A 23,522-nucleotide genomic window follows, 5' to 3' on the forward strand; every position below is an offset into this window, starting at 1 on the left:
GCTTAACTACTTGTTGGCAACCAGAAGTAATCTGCACACTGCTGTAATATAGTTAGTGTTTAGTGTAATACCCCTCAAACAGCTGTCCTGCCATGACTGACTCCTCCAGATGTTGTGCTCCCTGTGTGTAGCCTATATACATGACTCCATGAGGAATGTATACCCCTGGGCCACAGTCAGCCACTGGAATAGATCAACCACTGGATTATATCAGTCACTGGATTATATCAGTCACTGGATTAGATCAGTCACTGGATTAGATCAACCACTGGATTAGATAAACCACTGGATTATATCAGTCACTGGATTAGATCAGTCACTGGATTAGATCAACCACTGGATTAGATCAGCCACTGGATTAGATAAACCACTGGATTATATCAGTCACTGGATTAGATCAACCACTGGATTATATCAGTCACTGGATTAGATCAGTCACTGGATTAGATCAGTCACTGGATTAGATCAGCCACTGGATTAGATTAACCACTGGATTATATCAGTCACTGGATTAGAGCAACCACTGGATTATATCAGTCACTGGATTAGATCAGTCACTGGATTAGATCAGCCACCGGATTAGATCAACCACTGAATTATATCAGTCACTGGATTAGATCAGTCACTGGATTAGATCAACCACTGGATTAGATCAGCCACAGGATTAGATCAGCCACTGGGTTAGATCAAGCCACTGGATTAGATCAGCCACAGGATTAGATCAGCCACTGGGTTAGATCAAGCCACTGGATTAGACCAGACACTGGATTATATCAACCACTGGAATAGTTCTGACACTGGATTAGATCAACCACTGCATTAGATCTTTCACTCGATTAGTTCAGTCACTGGATTAGATCAACCACTGGATTAGATCAGCCACTGGATTAGATCAGACACTCGATTAGATCAACCACTGCATTAGATCTTTCACTCGATTAGTTCAGTCACTGGATTAGATCAACCACTGGATTAGATCAACCACTGGATTAGCTCAGCCACTGGATTAGATCAACCACTGCATTAGATCTTTCACTCGATTAGTTCAGTCACTGGATTAGATCAACCACTGGATTAGATCAACCACTCGATTAGATCAGACACTGGATTAGATCAGCCACTCGATTAGATCAGCCACTCGATTAGATCAGACACTCGATTAGTGTGATAAATAAGGACTGCACATTCATTGTCCGGGGACAGGGTAGAGAGTGAACCAAATTCAGTTTACACAAACAGTTCAAAACACTTTAGGACTATTAGACAGATTGTATATGTGGAATGCCCTATATTTAAATTGTTTTGTATATGGCTTTGGAATTGTTGTCTAAAACATTTTTGTTGGTACTTGAGAGTAGACTGTTTCTGTAGACTGTTACTCAGACTTCTTTTGGAGCTGCCTTCTTTAGCAAAATGATGGGTTTGACCTTTGCATTAGAAATAAGATTGAAACGTGCAGCACTTGAATATAGCAAACCAGAAGGAGGGGGGGGGTATGACATTAGATGCCACTGCTGCCAAAATGGGATATGGGCAATCTGGGTATCAGCCTGCCATTAAATACAACCAGAGAGTTATCCCAATTTCTCTACACCGTCTAAGGATGACAGAACATCTTAAACGACTAGAGATTGAAGTAACAGTCGGTTGACATTGATCAACAGACTACGGTTCATCGAGAGAGGGAGATCTATGGAGCTTTGTTTACAGGCAAGTTTACAGCCAAGGGGATCATGAATCTTGATTGTGCCATTTCAGGAAAACGCTGTCGCAGGCCTCGCCTTTTGGACAGGGTTTATTTACAGTCTTGGCTGGGGGCACATCTGACCACTGATATCTAATATTCATTCATGTTGCCTATTGTCTCCCTCCAGTACTCTGTTGGCAATTAAATGGTTCTAAGAATGGAGTGTTTCCCGGGTGATTAATTAAGGTATAAAATTACAGACGCTGCTTCTGTTAAGAGGACAGTTAATTATTTAACGTCCAATTATACGATCACGACATTAGCCCACAGCTTGATGTACAATACTGTACAATCTGTTTTCCATTTGGCCAGTGAAACAAGTGAAGAAGATGGGCCTAGTAACTAGTCTGTTGTTCTCTGAGAGTATTTCAATGTTAGAGCCTGTCAAATCAAACTTGTTTACTGTAACTCTGATTCACAACTTATATTGTTGCTGATTCATTATGTTGTTTGAATGTAATGTATTGGTCACGTCTGATCTTTTGACTTATTAACTTATTTGGGTAAATGTATTCAGTAGTCTGATAATCAACTGGGGTAGAATAGTTGGCCCATTTCCACAAATACAGTATAGTATCACATTTTAGCTTGGAACAGTGTTTTATTTGAGTTGGAATCTCTTTAATGAGATTTTTATTATGGACACTTGCTGGTTATCTTGGGATTGGACACATTGTGCTATGAATACTTTTTCTGGACAAGGATTTAATGAATCCCTATCAAGAACACCAAGAACAACTAAATCAATAAGACTAAATGAGATTCTGGATAAAGAATAGGATGATCAATTAGTTAAGGTGTACTTTACCCTTCTGAGTAATCACAGGTTTTCGAAGCCTCACACTGTCAGCTTTATATCATTGCCCTGTCAAGGCACTGTCAGCTGTTGCAGAGACTAAGCATCACCACAGGAGGGCACTGTGGCTTCATCTGTAAACTCAACCAGCTGGTCTGATCAGGGATAAAAACTTTGATGAAGTGTCTCATTCCCCCAAAGGAAAGCAGAGAGAGAGAGAGAATGGAGCAAAAAAAAGTGGAGGTTGAGGTGATTAAAACAGCATGTCTTTAAAGAAGCTGCATGTAAATGTGATCTTTCTTTCCTGTGATATGTATTGAGCCAGGGGTGAGTTGGTGGGCGGGAGTCGGGACTCACCGAGAGGTTGTTGATGGCAGAGCGGGGGGATTGGGCCAGCAGGGGCTGCAGCACCTCAGTGGCCTGAGGATGACTGGAAATACAAATGGAGGGAGGGGAAGGAAGTTAAAGCTTTTAATGACACTAAGCACACCCTAGAGGCCTGGCTACGCCTGGTACTCTCCACCCTCAGCACATCAAGGACACCCCAGCCTCTTGTGTCTGAGCCCCAGCCTGAGCCTTAGCCTGAGCATCTCCTCGGCACGCCTCACATCCTGTTGATCTTTAGTTTTATCCCAGACAAGCATTTCTGACTCCTTCTGCTGAGCAGAGCCGATGACAGGAGACAGATGTGCTCTATTCAGAGAATAGAGAATCCTGTTTGATAAGACCTCTCCTCTGCAGGCTGGTAATAACCACAAGAAACCATCATAAAATAAAGTCGATCTACATAAGAATGGATGGATGTGCCTGAAAAGTGTCTTCTTTCTCATTTGCTGTGCTTCAGAGATAAATGTCAATTTGATGTCAGATTTTCCTCTCTCTTTCCAACTGTGACTTATGTTATTGCTTCTTTGAATGAGAGAACTTAGAAATGAAGGTTTGGCATACTTCATCATGGAACAAGGCCTGAACTTGGATAGAGGGAATGCAGCCAAATGTCCAACCAATCATACAATTGACCATACTCCAATCTAAACATTTGAGGTTGCTGAAATGTCATGGTAAAAGGCATTGAAAAATCTTCATATCTCCATCTCTCAGGCAATGTTCCCTATAAGCTGCGCACATGTGCGGGTGCACAGCTCCCTTGGGAATGCCATGCAGAAGAAATATCAGCCCATGCAGAGAAGCATGAGATTGAACTTCACTCAACTTTCTAGTTTCCCTTTACTGTGGCAATTGTGATCAAATCAATGCAATATTAGCCAATTTCAATGCAACGTAACAAAACAAAACAAACTATGCAAGAGATTTTGTTGTAGTCAGAACGCATCGGAGTAGGATTCTATTGCGTTGACGCACAGGACTCAGCCCTACTCTACACAGACCCAGACCGGTGCGGCATAACCAATCAGAGCTGCAGTAGGCCTATATGCAAATAGACCATTGCCATATATGGATCTGTGCCATTCACTTTAACTGGACTGTGTTTACAGCATGAGCGGTCGTGAGTAGATGCGCTTATTTTGAGATCAAAGCGAGAGCTGCATGTAGCCACTTGTGCACATTTGTTCATATACTTAGCTAGTTAGTGAGTTATTAGCCCAGTTATAGATCATTTGTAGACAGCAATGGGGGAGTGATTGCTTCCTACAAGAGCACAAAACGTGTACATTTCTAGACATCTTTGAAAAGCGAGTCGGTAAAGAGCTTTTTATTGTCTTAAAGGGGCAATGTTGTATTTTGAGACAGGCTCGAAAAAGCTAAGTAGCCAATAGGCAGAGGTTAGCACAATAGGTCTGATTCTCTGTAATAATGGTATGGGAATAATAATGCATTTTATTTTGTAAAGTGGTTTCTTGCATCAATAAGCACAACAACATTTGCTTGAAGGACAAGTGGATAAACATGTTAATGTCAAGCCCTGCATGTTGTGTTTTTCTAAAAGTCTCATGGAATGTAGGCCTACTGTACATTGAACACCACACATTGGCTGTTACTGTAGGCTGATTGATAGAACAGCTATTTCCATGTTAAATTGTAATGTAATGTGCATTTTCTCCATTGTTTTTTATTGTAGGCCACTCTGGTAGGCCTACATTATGATCAAATAGCGATAATAGCCTACTTCTCCACTGTTAAAACTGTAACTTAAAGCAGGTAGAGCCTCAGTGAACACGCGCCGGAAGTTGCACAGAATTTTCACAATGTTCAAGTTTGTGCTCAGCAGACCTGAAATTTGCTCATTGACTAATTTTTTGGGAGGGAACAGTGCTCTCAGGCATGTGTCAGCGGGCCCAGCTATGGTTTTCATATCCTTCACCACATGAGAGTTATTGTACCCTGGTGTGACATCACACTGTGTCTGTACTGTCTGTGTTTCTACTGTGAGAGACAGGCCCCAGGTGGGATGTTGTCTTGTCTGTGGTTCACTCAGACATAGAGAACACCAGCTCTCCTCTCCCCTGGTTACTGCAACACAGGTGAGCCCACAGCGGGTGCTGAGCCTGTCATAGTCAGTAGTACCACCAGGGTCTTACCATTATTCAGGGTGAAAGAATAGAGAGAACACAAAAATAATAATGTTTTGTCAGAGGGTTTGCCTTCTTGGGGTCTAGGGTTCCATCTTTTTTTAAAGTAAAGTTATTGTGGACAGACATTTTGAAATATGTGGAAAATATCATTCCCTTTTAATCAAATCAGCTTGATTTGTTCCCAATATAGGAAAAAGTGTTAAAATAACTATGTGGTAAAACCATCTGGAGTCTCCTCATGTAGACACCACAGTTAAACTAGTTGTGATAACTTGTTGTCAAACTTCAACATTCTCCCTTTGACTTCTGCAATATGTTCTACATCCATGCCCTCTTGGCCTCTTAGTGCTCTGCACACACACACACACACACACACAGCTCCGACTCTAACAAACTATAATTTGTTTAGATGTTGATTCATGAACTAATTGCCTTTAATTGCTGCTTAGTAGCACTATTAATCTGAGCTGCCTGCTTCCTGAAGCACATTAGGATGCACTTGCATAATTAAGTAATTAGTTAATTTACTGTATATAAGAACTATAGAAAGTATGGATGCACTAAGCACTAAGCACTTCAGTGCTGCGAGGGTAGCCTACTGTTGGGCTATTCTGAAAGTGTTTGTCTCAGCAGTGTTCTGTATGTGAAAGGTTTTGTTGCAAGCAAAATGTTACATTGCATGTAATGAATTAGAATGGTTGCTTTAAGACAATGGCGTGCTGCCATGCAGTTTGAGTTTGCACCATAACTACTAGACATTTCTATGAAATGGAATCCATGTCATGTTCAGCTTTGCAACATCTAGGTCCCAGCTACTCTAGGCCTACAGTTTACACACCTACACAATACAGTTGTTCTTTCTGTGGGCCTAATAGCTAGTTTCTTATTTTCCATTTGAACTCTGTCTCTTTGTCTCTCAGAGAGGCTGCCATGTCGTTGTCACTGCCAAGCTGTGTTTCATTGTCTGCTAGCATTGTCATTATTATTAGTGTTTGGGATAGGACTGCCTGTGGAGGTATGGACGGGCAGACAGACTCCAGGGAAAAGGCGGCAGGCTTTGTAATTAGTTGCTCCTCAATGCCAGACGGGCACACCGCCGTCACCGCCACTGGGAGGTAAAGGCGGGCACGGTACCGCCCGTCACCGGGAGGGAGATAGGAAGTGGCATGTCTGTCAGAGGAACACTGGAACACCTTTGGTGTGAGGGATGGGTTCCAACGGTTCCAACGCATCTGTCACAGTCACACCACTCATCTCATCTAACCACTGGCAAGGTGCTAATGTTTATTACCTCACCAAACACAGCATGGATTATTAGTCGTTTATCGGAAAGTGTTTTATCATTATCGTCTTGTATCATAATTAGGAACGGTCTAGTACAAAGCCATTGTCCAGCTGCATTGGTTGGAGGACAAGGGGCTGGCTGGCTACTGGGCATAGCAGTGCTTGGATTAATATTAGTATTATAGGACATTATTTATTGGCTACCGGGGATAGCAGTGCTTGGATTAATATTAGTATTATAGGACATTATTTATTGTTAATGGTGTATTAAAATAATGCTGGTTATTGCAGCTAATTATTAGAATCAGGTGCGCTAGATTAGGGCTAGAGTGAAAACCAACAGGACAGTAGCTCTCCAGCCCTGATCTAGAATGAGTATATTTTTCACATATGTGACCCACCACCTGCATTCGATCCTATGTAGCACATTTTTAAATAGTGTTTTTTTTACATTGGATAAAAGTAGAGACTAAGAGCTAGAAAATGGTATATCATACACTGCATTTGAGAAACCATGGGAAAGTAATTCTGCTTTGAAAGTTGATAAACTTGTAACCCCACTTTTGAGAAAATGGCTGTGAATGTTTTGGTACACCTACTTGAGAGCTCTTCTTTGTCTAGACCCATTCAGCATCGTTCACACCCTCTTAAGCCTTAGCCCCACCCATCTCTTTACGGATTAACATATGAGGCCATGTGCTAAACAGAGTGAATAAGGTAGTATAGTAAACAACCAAAGAGTTCTTCACATTACCGTCTCTGGTAAACACACACTATATCAAATATAATCTAAGTTTATTTGTCACATGCACAGGACACAGAAGGTGTAAATGTTACAGTGAAATTGTCACGACTTCCTCCAAAGCTGCCTCCTCTCCTTGTTCGGACAGGCTTTGGCATTCGTCGTCACCGGCCTTCTAGCCTCTGCCGTGCCTCATCTCATCATTCCATTTGTTTTATCTTGATTATTACACACACCTGGTCCATATCCCCTCATGAGGCTCTGTCGCCGCCGGCCGCGACCGGGAGACTCATGGGCGGCGCACAATTGGCCCAGCGTCGTCCAGGGTAGGGGAGGGAATGGCCGGCAGGGATGTAGCTCAGTTGATAGAGCATGGCGTTTGCAACGCCAGGGTTGTGGGTTCGATTCCCACGGGGGGCCAGTATAAAAAAAATATGTATTCACTAACTGTAAGTCGCTCTGGATAAGAGCGTCTGCTAAATGACTAAAATGTAAATGTAAATGTAAAGTACAGTATATGTATTTCCTCTGCCCCCCATGTCTTTGTGTGTGATTGTTTATTGTGGAGGTTATTATAGCTCGGTGGAGCTATATTGTATTTTGTATCGCTGGGATATTCACCTGTGTGCCTTGTTTTCTCCAGTGCGCCGTTTTACCGCACTATAGTGTTTTACGCATTGCTGCGTACCGTTGGATTGCCGAATAAACCATTTATTCTGTGATTTACCCTCCTGCGCCTGACTCAGTCCAAAATCACCCGCTACAGAATCACACACCCGACAGCATGGAGTCAGCAGGAGCGGAGAATATGGCTGGAGTCGTGGAGCGGGTCCGGGAGCATTCCAACATGTTAGCCAGCTTGGGCGAAGCGATGGATCAGGTTCTCCAGGTCGTCCAACGCCTGGAGAGGAGAGGACCCGACCCTTCTGGACCAGCTGAGCGACCGGATCCAGCCACCCACACCCCAGTGCCCAGAGGTATTCACCTATCTCGACCAAGGGAGTACGACGGGACAGCGGCCAGCTGCCAGGGATTCCGCCTGCAGCTGGACCTCTATTTTTCCACTATCAGCCCGACTCCATCGGAGCGGGAGAAGGTGTCCGCATTCGTCTCCTGCCTCTCGGGGAAAGCCCTGGAGTGGGCCAACGCGGTCTGGAGTGAAGGAGGAGATGAGTTGGACAACTATGGGGCGTTCGCTCACCTCTTCCGGGCAGTCTTTGATCATCCCCCCGAAGGTAGAGAGGCGGGCGAGCTTCTGGTCCATCTGAGGCAGGCAGAGTTTAGAACTCTAGCGGCTGGGTCCGGGTGGAACGAGCGGGCCCTCATCAACCACTTCTGATGCAGCCTGCGTGAGGACGTCCGAAGGGAGCTAGCCTGCCGGAATACCACGTTGACTTTCAACCAGCTGCTGGACATGGCCATCCGGTTGGACAACCTGCTGGCTTCAAGAGGACGTCCTGGAAGGGGCCTGCCCATTTCACCCCCCTTCAACCCGGATTACGTTCCGATGGAGCTGGGTGGTGCAGCGATCTGGGAGAACGCAGGCGACCAAATTAACACCCCATCGGTCGGGGGATTGTGCGATAAACCTCAGGTTAGACGCTGTGCCTCTCAGGAGTCATGTATATCCCCTGTCGCAGGCTGAAACAGAGGCTCTGGAGACATACGTCGCCGAGTCCCTGCGGCAGGGGTTCATACGTCCCTCCACTTCGCCTACCCTTTATTTTTCGTGAAGAAGAAAGACGGAGGTCTGCGCCCTTGCATTGATTACCGGGCATTTAATCAAACTACCATTCGCTATAGTTACCCTCTACTCCTCATCTCTTCTGTTATCAAATCAATGCATGGGGCGCGCTTCTTCACAAAATTAGATCTCCGGAGTGCGTACAACCTGGTGTGTGTCCGGGAAGGGGATGAGTGGAAGACAGCATTCAGCACAACCACGGGGTATTATGAATACCTGGTGATGCCGTACAGGTTGATGAATGCTCCATCAGTCTTCCAGTCCTTTGTGAACGAGGTGTTTCGGGACATGCTTGGTCGCGGTGTGGTGGTCTATCGATGACGTTCTGGTGTATTCCACTACGCGTGCCGAGCATGTGTCCCTGGTTCGCAGAGTGCTGGGCCGACTGTTGGAGAATTACCTATATGCCAAGGCAGAAAAGTGTCTGTTCTTCCAACAGACCGTCTCCATCCTCAGATACCACATCACAACCTCAGGTGTGGAGGTGGAGGGAGACCGCATTTCAGCCGTGCGTAATTGGCCGACTCCAACCACGATAAAGGAGGTGCAGTGCTCCCATCACCTCTCTGTTGAAGGGTGTACCGTCCCGGCTTCACTGGTCTGCTGAGGCTGACAGGGCTTTCAGTAACCTGAGGGCTCTGTTCACCTCAGCCCCGGTACTGGCCCCTCCCGATCCATCATTACCATTCGTAGTGGAGGTGGATGCGTCCGAGGTAGGGATAGGCGCTGTCCTATCACAACGCTCAGGCACGCCACCCAAGCTCCGCCCCTGTGCCTTCTTCTCTAAGAATCTCAGCCCGGCGGAGCAGAACTACGACATTGGTGATCGGGAGCTGTTGGCTGTTGTCAGAGCCCTGACCGCGTGGAGGCACTGGCTCGAGTGGGCGTAACATCCTTTCCTCGTCTGGAATGACCACTGTAACCTGGAGTACATCCAGGCAATGAGGAGGCTGAACCCTCGCCAGGCCAGGTGGTCCTTGTTCTTCACCCGGTTTGATTTCACGCTGTCATACATACCAGGCACTAAGAACGTGAAGGCAGACGCACTGTCACGGCTGTACGACACAGAGGAGAGGCCCATAAACAACACCCCCATACTCCCGGCCTCCTGCATTGTGGCGGCGGTAGTATGGGCGGTGGACGCGGACATAGAGCGGGCGTTACGCACAGAGCCATCTCCACCTCAGCGCCCAGCTGGGTTGCGGTACGTGCCGTCTCTTGTCCTTGATCGTCTTATCAATTGGGCACACACGTCCCCCTCCTCTGGTCACCCAGGTATCGGCCGTACAGTCCGCTGCCTGACCTGTAAGTACTGGTGGCCTACCTTGGCTAAGGACGTGAGGGTGTATGTGTCCTCCTGCTCAGTGTGCGCCCAGAGTAAGGCACCCAGGCACCGTCCAGCGGGTAAGTTACATCCCTTACCAGTTCCACAACGGCCATGGTCCCACTTAACAATTGACTTCCTCACTGATCTTCCCCTCTCTCAGGGTAACACCACCATTCTGGTCGTTGTGGACCGCTTTTCTAAAGCCTGCCGCCTCCTTCCTCTGCCCGGTCTCCACACGGCCCTGCAAACTGCGGAAGCCCTGTTTACTCACGTCTTCCGGCACTACGGGGTGCCAGAGGACATAGTGTCTGACTGGGGTCCCCAGTTTACGTCCAGGGTCTGGAAGGCGTTCATGGAACGTCTGGGGGTCTCGGTCAGCCTGACCTCTGAGTTTCACCCCGAGTCTAATGGGCAGGTGGAACCGGTGAATCAGGATGTAGGTAGGTTCCTGCGGTCCTACTGCCAGGACCAGCCGGGGGAGTGGTCGGTGTTCTTGCCATGGGCCGAATATGCCCAGAACTCTCTCCGCCACTCCTCCACTAACCTATCTCCATTTCAGTGTGTTTTAGGTTATCAGCCGGTCCTGGCACCGTGGCATCAGAGCCAGACCGAAGCTCCTGCAGTGGATAACTGGTTTTGGTGCGCGGAGGAGACGTGGAACGCTGCCCACGTCCACCTCCAGTGTGCCGTGTGTCGCCAGAAGGCCAATGCTGACCTCCACCGCAGTGAGGCCCCGGTCTTTGTACCGGGGGATCGGGTCTAGCGTGATACCCAAGAAGACTTGAGGCTGTAATCGCTGCCAAATGTGCTTCAACAATGTACTGAGTAAAGGGTCTGAATACTTACAGTAGAAGTCAAAACTTTGGACACACCTACTCATTAAAGGGTTTTCTTTATTTTTACTATTTTCCATATTGTAGAGTAATAGTGAAGACATCAAAACTATGAAATAACACATATGGAATTATGTAGTAACCAAAAAAGTGTTAAACAAATCAAAATATATTTTATATTTGAGATTTTCAAATAGCCACTCTTTGCCTTGATGACAGCTTTGCACACTATTGGCATTCTCTCAACCAGCTTCATGAGGTAGTCACCTGGAATGCATTTCAATTAACAGGTGTGCCTCGTTAAAAGTTAATTTGTGGAATTTCTTTCCCTCTAATGCGTTTGAGACAATCAGTTGTGTTGTGACAAGGTAGTAGGGGTATACAGAAGATAGCCCTATTTGGTAAAAGACCAAGTCCATATTATGGCAAGAACAGCTCAAATAAGCAAAGAGAAACGACAGTCCATCATTACTTTAAGACATGAAGGTCAGTCAATACATTTCAAGAACTTTGAACGTTTCTTCAAGTGCAGTCGCAGAAAACATCAAGCGCTATGATGAAACTGGCTCTCATGAGGATCGCCACAGGAATGGAAGACCCAGAGTTACCTCTGCTGCAGAGGATAAGTTAATTAGAGTTACCAGCCTCAGAAATTGCAGCCCAAATAAATGCTTCACAGAGTTCAAGTAATAGACACATCTCAACATCAACTGTTCAGAGGAGACTGTGTGAATCTGGCCTTCATGGTCAAATCGCTGCAAAGAAACCACTACTAAACGACACCAGTAAGAAGAAGAGACTTGCTTGGGCCAAGAAACACAAGCAATGGACATTAGACTGGTGGAAATGTGTCCTTTTGGTCTGGAGTCCAAATATGAGATTTTTGGTTCCAACCGCCGTGTCTTTGTGAGATGCGGTGTGGGTGAACGGATGATCTCCGCATGTATATTTCCCACCATAAAACATGGAGGAGGAGGTGTGATGATGTGCAGGTGCTTTGCTGGTGACACTGTCTGTGATTTATTTAGAATTCAAGGCACACTTAACCAGCATGGCTACCACAGCATTCTGCAGCGGTACACCATCCCATCTGGTTTGGGCTTAGTGGGACAATGACCCAACACACCTCCAGGCTTTGTAAGGACTATTTTACCAAGAGGGAGAGTGATGGAGTGCTGCATCAGATGACCTGGCCTCCACAATCCCCCAACCTCAACCCAATTGAGATGGTTTGGGATGAGTCGGACTGCAGTGTGAAGGAAAACCAGCCAACAAGTGCTCAGCATATGTGGGAACTCCTTCAAGACTGTTGGAAAAGCATTCCAGGTGAAGTTGGTTGAGGGAATGCCAAGACTGTGCAATTCTGTCATCAAGGCAAAGGGTGGCTATTTGAAGAATCTCAAGTATTCAATATATTTAGAATTGTTTAAAAACAATTTGGTTACTACATGATTCCATATGTGTTATTTCAGATTTTTTATAAAAAAAAAAAAAAATTACACACACACACACACACACATACACACACATATATATACATACATACATATATACATACATCCATACACACACACATATCCTTTTTTAAATTATATTTCCCTTCATTACTTTCCAACCCCACCACCCCTTCCCCAATTGGAGTAAACTAGTGAACAACAACGCTATTTCATAGTTTTGATGTCTTCACTATTATTCTACAATGTAAAAAATAGTAAAAATAAAGAAAAACCCTTGAATGAGTAGGTGTGTCCAAACTTGTAGTGTATGTAAATTTAATATTTATGTTTTTTTATTTTTAATGAATTTGCTAACATTTCTATAAACCTGTTTTTGCTTTGTGATTATGGGGTATTGTGTGTAGATTGATGAGGAAAAAACAATTTAATCAATTTTAGAATAAGGCTGTAATGCAACAAAATGTGGAAAAAGTCAAGGGGTCTGAATACTTTCCGAATGCACTGTATCTAGCTAGCTAAACAATTAACCATAATCACAACTCTAATGGCGCGTTCAAAACAACTGGGAACTTGGAAATCTCCCACTTCCGACATCAGTGCGTTCAAAACAACTGGGAACTTAGAGAAAAAATGAGCTCTGACTCTGAAAAATCTATTTGAATGGTCATCCAACTCAGAATTCCAACTCGGGAACTTGGGACTCTTTCTAGAGCTCTGAGTTTCCGACTTGAAGATCACTGACGTCTTGATTTGACCTCGTATTTTTCAGAGTTCCCAGTTGTTTTGAACACGGCAATACTAGCATGCACCATGCATGAATCTGCAGGTAGCTTAAGCTAACCAAATAGGTTAGCTAGCTAGCTAACATTAGGCTATAACTAGCAATGCAAATGGATTTCTGAGATATGAATAATATTACTACACAGATTATACACATAACGTTAGCTAGCGAGCCAGCCAGCTAACGTTAGCCAGCTAGCTAACAGTACGCATTAACTTGCAATGAAAATGACTTTAGATTAGAAACGTATAATATCTGAAAATGTAGCTAGACTCTTATCCGTATACATGGATGAACGCTTCTCCCTCTCTGTCATGGATGCCATCTTTGCCCTTAGTTTGAAGATTAATACAACAGCGTTCTGTGTTCTCTTTGAACTCTCTCCACATTTGGCAATCATCTCTCTGCTTCCACTCGGTCAACTTATTCCGTGACAACAACACCGTTGATCGCCGCTTCTTCCCCATCACTGTCATCCGAAGACTCTACAATGTCTGGTTCAATGAATTTAAAAAAATCTAAATCAGGGATTTCCTCATCGTCTGATTCATTTTCAGATTCAGAGAGAGTCAGTATGGCACGATCGTCCTCCAGAAAGTAGTCCATCACAACCTTTTCCCACTGATCTTTGTTGATAGCGCCTGTTAACTTCAGGGCAGCAATATAGAAAGCAGTAGCAACACTTTTTCAGTTCTTCATGATATCTTTTTTTATTTAAATTCTCTCTTCAGTTCTTTATGTGTACCCCAGTGGATCATTGTCTTGACTTGGCAAGAGCACCCTGGCTTGAATCCCTTGACCTTTCCAAGTTACTTTATGGGTGGCCATTTTTATGGGGGGCCATTTCTGCTGATGTCACATCTCCAGCCATAGCCGTGTGTTTCTGGCTTGATGTGATGATGATGACTGTCCCCTGGTCTTGTTAGAGAGGTGGAATAGAGATGTGCAGGAGGAAGAGGAGGATGGGTACCCCCATGAGGAAGGCCCCGGCGAAGCCTAGCAGGACCCCTTACACCAGGGGCCATACAACGTCAGTCAAGCTCCGCTGGTACGGCTGGACAGGAGCCCTCTCCACCACTAGCTCCAGATCACTCCACGTCAGGTCCCTCATTGACATATTTCTTACTGTCATATTTCTTACTGTCAACCAATTAACAACAGCAGAACAACCAATCCCTTTACTGCCAGCCAATCAACAACGTCACAACAACAGATATCTTACTGTCAGCCAATCAAGAAAAGCACAACAACAGATGCCTTTACTGACAGTGACAAACAACCACTCAACAAAAGCACTGGAGAGTAAAGTCAAATCAGAGGAGAATCAGACACCTATTTTTTCAAGTTTTAACTTGGCCTCCATGCCTGTGAGAACTTGGCCTTGGTGCCTGTGAGAATCTCCAGAATCTTTTTTGATAGGTGATGATTGCATTTTTGAATTTGCAGGTGTCCTGGGAAAAGTAGTTCTTCAAAGTGAGGTGTCATGGGAAACATCATCCTCAAAGTGACGGGATGATGCTTATTATTAGTAATAAATTGGATGGCTGTCCACTTCCCAGCTAGTGCAACCAAATATTTTGTTCAATGAATTTCCTTCACAGTACAGTGTAGAGATTATCTGCAAGGGCTCATACATGACCATCACATTATCTAGACATTACATGTCATCTATACATATACATTATGTGTCCATTATATAACCTGCGGCTCTAGACCTTACCATGCCTTGCTTGGGGCTGTGTGTAAACATGATGTTTCTCTGTCTCTGACTGAACCTTATGGAGCTGACTCTCTGATGGTACTCCTCCACATACTTCTTCATACTCAGGGTTTGTCCTGGTTGATGTTCTTCCCCACCTCTGAAAGAACATCAGAGCATTGGTGCTTTGAATGGTTAGACATTCCCGTCTATAATCTATTAGCCTATGTGGAGTCACCAGAAAACACAAACTTCCGTTGTTTAGGGATACAGTATTTTCAACCTAACTTCCATTTCCCCTGAAAAACCGAAGTGGGAACTCCGCTTAGGCGTCTCTTTATGCCTGCTACAGTAGATTTGTAGGGAGACAGAGAGACAGTGTATATTGGTGTACATGTAACAATGGATAAATGTTGTATTGCACTCAATGTCAAGAGCTCCAACGGACAAATCCATGCCAGTATAGCCCGAATATACTTTTGCTATCTTAGATTGTTCAGACAATTCTCACATAAAAACTTAATTGGGATGAAGGATGTTTGATATGCTTTTGAAATTTGTAACACAAACCTTTTTTTGTGAAAATTATGATAAAAGCGGACATTTTAGGCCCTTTTTAGACCTATGCACTCTTAGATAAAAGGGTTCCAAAAGGGTTATTCGGCTGTCCCCATAGGAGAACCGTTTTTTGTTCCAGGTAGATCCCTTTTTGGTTTCAGGTAGAACCCTTTTGGGTTCCATGTAGAACCCTCTGTGGAATGGGTTCTACATGGAACCCAAAAGGGTTCTTCAAAGGGTTCTCCTATGGGGACAGCCAAAAAAACCTTTTAGGTTCTAGATAGCACTTTTTTTCTAAGAGTGTACATGCCTTTTGTCAGACCCAATTATCTGTGAACCGTATATGATACGGACAACATCTTGGTGTCATTATACTCGTTATAGTGTGCTCTAAAATATGGAGTATCGCTACATTCTGAAATACAATCAACACATGAATTTATTCAACATTAAAGCTATTAATATTCATATCCTTTTTTATTTAGTTCATTTTTAGACATATTGTTTTAAACAATATACTCTACAAGAACATCACATTTCCAGAGTGCGCTCTTTGCTACTTTTAAAGTTATGATTAATTTTATGAGTACCACCAACACAGTAAATAGGAAAATGTGTTCAAAGGGAACTCCCTCTGCTGGTGATTTGCTGAATGTGCAATCCTACAGGAGGACTGTGATTGGTTAATTACCTATAATGTCAATTTCGATGCATACATTTTATAATTTCAATATGTCTAAAAATAAACAAAATCAAAAAGGGTACTTTTGAGACATTAATAATATTTGTAATGTTCAATAAATTAATCTGAAACATTGTATTTATTTCAGAATACACCAAGGTGTTGTCTTTACCAAGTATGGTTCACAGATCACAGGGTCTTACAGGAGGCATGTATAGGCCTAAAATGGCCACTTGCATTATGATTTTCAAAAAAATTGTTTGTGATAAAAATGTACAAAGCATGTTAAACATTCTTCATCCCAATTAAGTTTTGATCTGTGATACCAAAAATATTTTCGGGATATGCTGGCTTAAAATTGCACCAACATGTGTTGGGTTCCCTCCATAAGTTAATGGACATGAACTAAGCATGCCTATGTACTGTAAATACAATTAGTTCAGCAATACAGCAGCTGATCTCTTTTTGACTTGCATAAAGAATTTAAACAAACAGACCAAGTTTCTGTGTAAAAGTGGATTTATTCCTAATTGCAATCAGGTCCAGGGTAATTGGTGTTTTTTGTATCCACAGATTCCACACATTCATTCTGATTCTAAAATAAATTGCTTTCATACACAGTATTGACTAAAGGGATGTTCTTGGGCTGTCACGCTTTTATCATTTTCTCTCTGTTTATCTCTCTCTGTTTATCTCTCTCTCATACTCTCTATGTCTCTGTCTCGCTCTCCATCCCCCTCGCTTTACCCCCTCTCCCTCTCACTCTCTGTCTCACTCTCTATCTCTATCTCTATCTACCCTCTCTCTCTCTATCGCTCGCTCTCTCTCTATCGACCCTCTCTCTCTCTTTCTCTTTCTTTCTTTCTTTCTTTCTTTCTTTCTTTCTTTCTTTCTTTCTTTCTTTCTTTCTTTCTTTCTTTCTTTCTTTCTTTCTTTCTTTCTTTCTTTCTTTCTTTCTTTCTTTCTTTCTTTCTTTCTTTCTTCTCTCTCTCTCTCTCTCTCTCTCTCTCTCTCTCTCTCTCTCTCTCTCTCTCTCTCTCTCTCTCTCTCTCTCTCTCTCTCTCTCTCTCTCTCTCTCTCTCTCTCTGATGATGATGAAAGGAGCAGATGGTTTGTAGTGAATGTGGTGTCAGCTCCACTGAGTCCTCTGTCAGATCATGTACACCACCTCGGATCCATCGGTACTCGACTGTGGAGTCTCTTCCACACTGGACCCCACCACATGCCAGAGACAGGCATTGTGCAAAATATGCAATTTTTGAAATTCTAATTAAAACGGATCTTGTTGTAATGAGGTAATTATGTAGACATTGTCATTGAAGCCTTGTTAGGTGAAATCATGTCCAAATCAAATGTTCAAGTTAACTTATCGTGTTGTTCTACTCTGGCAGCTGAATCCCATATCTTTGATTGCTTTCAATGAGACATCATTAGTTCTGTGTTTGTATCCCCTGACTGGCATGACTGTCTGTCAATCCGTCCGTCCGTCTGTGTCTGACCTATGGCGATGTCCGTCCGTCCGAAGTGTTGCAGGGCACGAGACAGCCTGTCGTAGTATGTCTGTTCTCCGTCCTTCAGCAGCAAGTCTGTCAGAGTTGTCCGGCACTGAGCCTCACTGTCCCTCTCTGGTAAACACACAGAATATGGCTGTCAGACAGCAGGCCCAGCCACGCTGCTGCAGCTAACTAGGAACAGGCAAACAGAGCAGGACACAGGAGGAACAGACAGCTCACTCTCCTCTGAGTCCTCACAGACTGGGATAAACAACAATCTCATTGAGTGCCTCACTTTATGATAAACCCATATTAGTGTTGGGTTAGAGCAGAGCATGTTGTGTATTCAGCTACATTTTACATTTACATTTTAGTAATTTAGCAGATGCTCTTATCCAGAGTGACTTACAGTTAGTGCATTCATCTTAAGATAACTAGGTGAGACAACCACCTATCACAGTCGTAGTAAGTACATTCCTCAATACAGATATGGACAGATAGCTACGCCCTTTGATTGCTGCATTGCTCTAAGACTCTAAGTACAGTAAATGTATGGTGCAGACACAGCTGAGCTATTCGTTGTGATGTACTGTCAGCGTTGCTGTACTAGTGTCTGTCTTGACTCTCTTCTGGAGGTCCAGTTGGTTGTTCTCCAGTGAGAGATGGTCCAGCTGCTGGAAGATGTTTTGGGTGGGACAGGGCAGAGAGGTGGTTCTCACACTCCCTGGAGGTCAGCAGCTCCACCAGACGACCCAGTTGGTGAACACCCATGTCCTTGGCCACTGTGGAGGTGCGTTGGAGTGCATAGGGGGGTGCATGGTGCATTAATGCTATGCTATGATATAACCATTGCGACAAAGCCTACAGGTATGTCATTACAGGAACAGATTTGAGTAAATCTAGTGCTAATTATCATCATGTCAGGTAGGGGTATAACTTGCTACCAATTAGAAAGTACTCTATGTGTGATGAGAACTAATTTCCCTCTCTTTGACAATGACAATTAAATAGAGTCATTATAACTGAAGACGAGTTTTCCAACAGATTTTCTCATTAGCATGGTAACAGCTGTTTGGAACATCTTAGGTTATAACCTGTGTCTTCCCCTAGGCTCGGGCTGGGGCTCAGGAGGAGCAGGAAGGGAAGTGAGAGAGCTCCCCTGACTGGCATGACTACTGTAGCAGTACTAGTGTCCAATCCCCTTACAGTGCAGGAGGTGCTCCCTGGCTACAGTAGAAGCTATTTTCAAACCATTGCAGTGATCCGGAAATCATAGTCATAAGACAATGGAACAGTGAGTAACATTCTCTGTTCTATGTAGGAACTGTTCAACACTGTATGAGAGAAAGATGTCTTTGAGTCTGTCAATGGTGATTGGCATTTTGTTCACAACACAGAAAATTAAGCTATTCATGTTTTGTTGATGTTTGGTGTCCACCTCCACATAGACAGGAAGACAGGCAGTAGATTACTTTACCAATCATATCCTTGCTTCAGCAAAGCCAGCAATCTCCTCCTGTTCTGTGGGTTTTTGTGCGTTTGACAGCCTAGCGTTGCTGTCTCTGTGTACAACAACATTGTACATGAAAGCCTGTCGTCGTTTAGTTGCTCAGACTTTGTTTGAGGCCTGCAGAAAATGCTTCCATGCTAATGAGAGCAGGAGGGTGCATTTATGGTTTTAATGAGAGGAGCCACAGGGGTAACCCTGGGCTGAAAATCTGTTGCTTTGCTTTTTGGATTCATTTTTTTATTTGTATTTTATTTAAAAGCTCCCCAAAGGGGAATTGATTAAAACACAACCAAAACAAACAAATGCCACTACCGTAGCAAAGGGCACAGGATAAAAAAACCCCAGATGTAGTGCTTTGCTTTATTCCAAATACTATTGAACATAAAAGCTTTAGCCTGACCAGGCCTGGTGGAAAACCTGCAGCTAGTGACTTTCAGCTTTAATCTTAGAGAACACATTACTCTTTGAAAGACCAAAGGTTACATATGAGACTTGTTCCACTCCAGTTCAGTATATAAGGACACATTTTCATTGGGTTTGAAATAGAATAATCAAAACACAAACAACTACCCACAGTACACCAGGGGGTCAGCGGACATTAAACGGTTACAAATGGCACCCTGTTCCCTAGGGGAGAGGGGGATAAGTTGAGCCAAAGGGGTACGTTTAGCCACCCTTGCTTCTAGGAAACCATACACAAAATTAATAATTTTGTGTTTGGGAAATAAATACTTGTATGGTTTTTAAAAGGTAGTGGTAATATTACATTCAGTACAGACATTTTTAGGCGGCTTAACTCTGACCCTGAATCTGTACCGGGGAAAGTTGTGCCAAGAGACCACTTTTTTGGACAAGCTATGTTTTCAAAACTGTAATGTTTACTTTAATTCTAATTATTTCCAGGGATAAACAACGTCCTGAAATAAATGTAGATATCTTTGTTAGAAAGAATACTATATTTCCCTTGACAGAGTGATGCTAAATGTTGAACATTTCTCAACTTACCATACTCTCCCTTATAGTGCACTACCTTTGACCAGGGCCCATAGGGCTACTGTCAAAAGTAGTGCACTGTGTAGAAATAAGGGTGCCATTTGGCATTCGCCAGAGATGCATCTCAAGTAGCGCTACATTTATAATCATTGTTTTGCGGAGAGGTTAGTCTGTGTAGCACATTCTGAATAGATAATAGAACTTGGCAGTTACTCTGAGGCCTCTCAGCTCAACTTCATTGGCTGAACTTTAGCATTGTGTGTTTGTGTGTGGGCTGGTCTCGGATGGTCCCTGTCAGCTAATGAAAAAACATGTTGTGGCATTGAGATCTGGTGTGTTACACCAAAGTGCGTGGGTGCTGTAAATCGCTGAATGTAAATTTGTGGAAATGTTGTTTAGTATTTGAGCAGCTCTTGCAAAAAGGACAGGATCAGAGACAGAATATATTTAGGCCCTTCAGCAAACAAAGAGACGGAATAAGAATTTTTATCAGGTTACAAAACATTTACATTTATGATGAACATTAAATTAGCAATCAATCAAATGTATTTATAAAGCCCCTTTTACATCAGCAGCTATTGTAAGGTGCAATAACATTCCTTCCAGAGCACAATCAACATACACAATACACACTTTCCATTGATATTGTTGGGTGTAAATTATTAGACGTATTACTGCTTGCAGCAGAACTTTGGAAATGGACTCCATTGCTCAGTTAGGTTGCGAGGCTCGAGTTCCATGTCTCTTACACTTCACTTCACTGAAATCTGGTTAGATAAAGACAGACTCCGGTGGAATGAAGGATAGAATGCACAGAATGTTCTTGCAGATACAGTAGGGCTCCAGCAGCAGTCTGAAACTAAATAAACAAAAGTTATGTCAAATTAACAATAGAGGTAACTTTGTTTAGGATAGTTAACACATTTCATTATCCCTCCCTCTCTCCTATTAAGGAGAACAAAACTGCAGCAACACACCCTTTCTCACGGCTTCCGGATTATGCAGAACCACTGAGAATAGAGGGTTGGAGAGCTTGGCCTGGCACCTGGGTGCTGCAGCAGTTAGAGCCCTGAGTGATTTATAACTCCAGTCAATAGGTGTAGGGGGGTTAGGGTGAAGAGGGTGAGGGTGAGGGGGTGGCAGGGACAGGGAGTAGAGCAGAGCAGAGCAGGGAGTGTAACTTGGCCTCTCCCTGTCAGCCTGAGTCTGATCTAGAGCGAGGCCAGACCTGCCCTGTAACTGCTTTAGGGCTCCAGGGCTCCAGGCATGCAGGGAGGAGAACCTGGCCTCTCTCTGGCACACAATCATAGGCATGCCTGAGTGCTTGCTCTGGCTGGCTCTGTCATCTCTCACAAAGCCCTACCACCTCCAAGGCACTCCCCACCACCGCTGCCTCAGAGCCCCCTCCTGAAGGAACCAAACACCCCTCAACACCATCACCATCCCTCTACTGCTCTGCACACCTGCTTAGGAGCTTTGATACTGATCCCCCTCCCCCACACACGCACACACACACGCACACACACACACACACACACACACACACACACACACACACACACACACACACACACACACACACGCACACATGCATGCACACACACATGCACACACACACACACATACACACACACACACAAACACACACACACACATACACACACAAACACACACACACACACACACTTACATGACAAACAACTCCTCCCCAGGTCCTACTGTACCATTGTTGTTAATTACATGGAGATTGTTAGATGTGTATCAATTTTTATTAGGTTCTTAATATGTTTTCAGTCGCTTCCTTTCTGATTTCTAATTAGCTGTTATTCCATTAAAATGTGTTATTTCTCCACAGCATTGAATTGCATGAAATCCATGATCCTGCTATGATTATGAAGATATCTGCAAACTAATTACTTTCCATTTCAACTCTACTTCCAGATAAAAAACAAGATTGAAATAGCATGGAGGAGCTTGTAAGACGTTTCGTACTTTCAGCATTGCTAATTAATATAGATATTTCACTCATCTCACTCACCTTGCTGGTGTTTTAGTCCACACCTTCTGTAGAGGAATGCAGAAGCGAAAACCAAATTATGAAATTAGTTAGAGAACAGCCAAATATCTTCTCACACAAACAGATGCAAACAGAAAGAGTGACGTTACCGATAGAACAAAATAGTAACGTTCTTCAGACTGACTTTACTTCTCTACCTGACTCAGGTAACACTATTCTAGAGGCCCAGCATCGACCAATGGGATATCAGCCCCACAAATAAGGCCTACCCCCTCTCTACTCCCCTCTCCACGTTACAGAGGAGCCACACCCTTCTATGTGGTATTGTTTTACAGTCTATTCTCAGTATGCTACACCTCTGGATTCCTGGAATCTTTAATAAAAAATGGAAAAGTGAGACATTGCATTGAACATTGAATGAATAGTACCCAGGGCTTAGGGCCATATGTTTGATCGGTTCGGTTTGTGCATCGTGGTAATGTAGAGCTCTGTTCATCGTAGTAATGTAGAGCTCTGTTCATCGTAGTAATGTAGAGCTCTGTTCATCGTAGTAATGTAGAGCTCTGTTCATCGTAGTAATGTAGAGCTCTGTTCATCGTAATAATGTAGAGCTCTGTTCATCGTAGTAATGTAGAGCTCTGTTCATTGTAGTAATGTAGAGCTCTGTTCATCATAGTAATGTAGAGCTCTGTTCATCGTAATAATGTAGAGCTCTGTTCATCATAGTAATGTAGAGCTCTGTTCATTGTAGTAATGTAGAGCTCTGTTCATCGTAGTAACGTAGAGCTCTGTTCATCGTAGTAACGTAGAGCTCTGTTCATCGTAGTAACGTTGAGCTCTGTTCATCGTAGTAACGTTGAGCTCTGTTCATCATAGTAACGTAGAGCTCTGTTCATCGTAGTAATGTAGAGCTCTGTTCATTGTAGTAATGTAGAGCTCTGTTCATCATAGTAATGTAGAGCTCTGTTCATCGTAATAATGTAGAGCTCTGTTCATCATAGTAATGTAGAGCTCTGTTCATTGTAGTAATGTAGAGCTCTGTTCATTGTAGTAACGTAGAGCTCTGTTCATCGTAGTAATGTAGAGCTCTGTTCATCGTAGTAACGTTGAGCTCTGTTCATCGTAGTAACGTTGAGCTCTGTTCATCGTAGTAACGTTGAGCTCTGTTCATCATAGTAACGTAGAGCTCTGTTCATCGTAGTAACGTAGAGCTCTGTTCATCGTAGTAACGTAGAGCTCTGTTCATCGTAGTAATGTGCTGCTGAAGGCACTGCTCATCCTGCTCCTTCCCATCAGAGGATATCACTCTCTTCATTACAGATTTT

General features: G+C 43.6%; 1 pseudogene across 1 annotated transcript; it reads right to left on the reverse strand.

Moving 5' to 3' along the window:
- Positions 1–1,588: 1,588 nt before the first annotated feature.
- LOC311148132 (transmembrane and death domain protein 1-like) lies at positions 1,589–18,847 on the reverse strand (annotated as a pseudogene). The gene is made up of 6 exons: positions 18,772–18,847; positions 18,285–18,459; positions 17,684–17,809; positions 15,021–15,104; positions 2,901–2,973; positions 1,589–1,597 (listed from the first exon to the last, which is right to left on the reverse strand). The product of its transcript is annotated as a transmembrane and death domain protein 1-like (transcript).
- Positions 18,848–23,522: the final 4,675 nt, after the last annotated feature.

The sequence above is a fragment of the Coregonus lavaretus genome (assembly GCF_964263955.1).
Source record: "Coregonus lavaretus genome assembly, chromosome: 20".
NCBI lineage: Eukaryota > Metazoa > Chordata > Actinopteri > Salmoniformes > Salmonidae > Coregonus > Coregonus lavaretus.